We start from the raw sequence: 2,711 nt of genomic DNA on the forward strand, positions 1-2,711 counted from the left end.
CCCAGTGTCAACTTCACAACTTTTCCTCTTTGGAAAGAGACTTTACCTTGGGCGGTTCCACTTAGACTCCAGTTCCCTCCTTTGACATTCAAGAATGTCAGAGATGGGAATGACCTGATGCCCCCCCCCCCCCGCTCGGCCCCCCACTCCGGTTACATTCGCACCAGTGCGGCGGGCTGCTGTTGGATTTCTTCAGAGGATAGCTTATCTGTCCTTGTGAAACACTTCACACAGCCGGCAATGAACCTCCAGGCACGTGATAATCAATGAGTGAAATAAGAAGTAACAATAAATCAACATCAGAGGAATCACAAAACACATCCAGACACTTGTAGGACATTCTGTTCTGATGGCCGCACCAGATAATGGGAAAAAGAATATAGATGGGAGAAATCATCACTCTACACCCTACAAAGCCAGTAGCCAACAAGGGGAAAGTGCAGCAAGAGAAACAAAGAGCACTGCCTTTAACGAAGAGAAATGGCCAAGGAGGTGGAGAATGCTGAGGAACAGAAAGCAAGATCCTCGGGGAAAAGATGCATGCATCTGTTCTCTTGTCCTCCCTCTAGGAGAGAACACTGAACCATTATATTGCATTACCATACATCGACCACTCCTGCCTAAAGCAGTGAAAACAATTTCTGAGGTTTCCAGATGCGAACTCTTTGAAAAATGAAATAATCATAGCTTTTTCCTAAATTCGTAAAAAGCAAAAACAGCAGTTTACATCCTGCCCACACTGACCCTTCCTTGAAGACCCCTTCATGAAGCCTTCCCCACATCGCCACCCAGCGTTGACCACGCTCTTCTCTTACCACACAAGGTCCTCACATCCTGGCCCTTTAGGAAACACGACTGAGGTTGACCATCTCCCCAACCTGACTGCAAGCTCGACAACAAGAATCCTGACTTTTCCTTCTCTTGTATCTTCTTCTGTATCTCAGCCCCCAGCACGCAGCCCAGGAGGTACTTGAGAAATACCAACACTGTCACTCAACCTAAATGGAAAGGTACTTATTATTTAGTGAAAATGTGAAAATTCCCTTTCTTTCCTTTAGAAATTTCCGTTTTCCTTTATTTCCTCTACCTTTTTTCTAGCAAACTTGGTCCTTCCCAAAAAACCCTTTTTGCAAGGGAGGGCGGGGCCGTAACCACTCAGCAAGCCCACTCCCCTCACACACACAGAGCGGAGTCTTGGTTTGTGGTTAGGAGAGTTGGCGTTGTTTCTTCCACCTTTGAAGGTGTTAGGATTTAAACTGAAACCACGGCCTTTGCAAGATCATCTTGTTCCTGCCTGCATGAATCTCCAATGGCCCTTTTGCATTTACATCCTGAAAATGTCTGAAGGTTGTCTTGCTTAATCCCTTCACTGCACCCCAGCCCTTAATGTAATGCCCACTTTTTTTTTTTACCCTGATAAGTCCTCTCCTGGATCATCAGCCTCCTTCACAAGTTAAGGACATGCCTCAGTGCTGCCTACTTATAAGAAAATATGAGCTTCTATACCAGGCATGATTTGTGATGCCACTGTAATTTCCCCATTAAGTCTAGAGCTTAGCAGCCCTCTCTCCTACACATTCTGCTCTTTTCCTACCCCTTCCCAGTCTTGCCTGCCCCCTTACTCTCTCCCCGCCCCCAAGAAATGAACTGGTTTACCTAGCAGGTTTCATCTTGCTTCGGCCAGCTTATTGTTTCAACGTGATTATGAAGTCCCCTGGCTTGAAAACACAGTTTGTTAATTTCCAGGCATTCACGATGTCTCCCTGCTGAGTTTAGTGTGTGGAGGTGTGCATGTGTATACCTGTGGTAACTAACACTCCTGGGCGTGCAATCTTGCTGGTGACTAAGAAGATGGAATCAAGGTAAATTTGTGTAACTGGAGAATCATAGTTTTTAGAGATGTAAGTGATGCTAGACTTCAATGTTGGCATTTCACAGATTGGAAAACAGAGGCAGAACAAGGTAAAAAGACTTGACCAAGGTCATAGAGCTAATCAGTACAAGAACGGGGGCCACCACTCAGAGCTGTCCTATCCCAGTCCGTCAGGGCCCTTCCACTCAGATGCGTCCCTCCTCAGAGGTTCATATATGTGAGTGAGAACTCAGGATGCCCACGTGCAACCAAAGTGCATCACAGACCTGTGAATATGTATGTGCCAACAAGATGGGGACAGTGCCGTGCATGTAGCTTACAAGGTAGACAGTATGCAGTAAAATCGGACTGAAACGGCTGTAATGAGGTTCAGTTCGAATCCAAAGAGACCACACTTCACATCCTGCTGATGCTGCCCATTCCCCACCCCCTGTAGATCATTTGAAAGAAAAAATGTATTTCCAAAAGCACCTTGTTGAGATTTTCATGATTTTCCCTCAGTTCGATCAATACACAGTCATCCCTTAACGCCATGAAAATAGCTTTTCACACATCCATGCACACACCGTCACACACACACACACACACACACACACACACACACGTAAAACATTGGCAGCAGGTACTTTTAATTTGCTGGAAAATATTTCTAAGAAGTCAAACAGCTCCAGCCCAATGAGAGTGCCCTCCGATTGGCTAGCCAGACCAGTTGAAGGACCTGATTGGTCCCTGATCCTAAGGACCGATAAGAACGGCTATAAAATCCCTGGGTGCAGCTCTTGGGCCCCCAGTTTGCAAAAGCCAGAGGTGCAAGAAGCAGCCACTGCAGCAGCAGCAG

Source organism: Prionailurus viverrinus, chromosome B1, assembly GCF_022837055.1.
Source record: "Prionailurus viverrinus isolate Anna chromosome B1, UM_Priviv_1.0, whole genome shotgun sequence".
In the NCBI taxonomy this organism is placed as follows: Eukaryota; Metazoa; Chordata; class Mammalia; order Carnivora; family Felidae; genus Prionailurus; species Prionailurus viverrinus.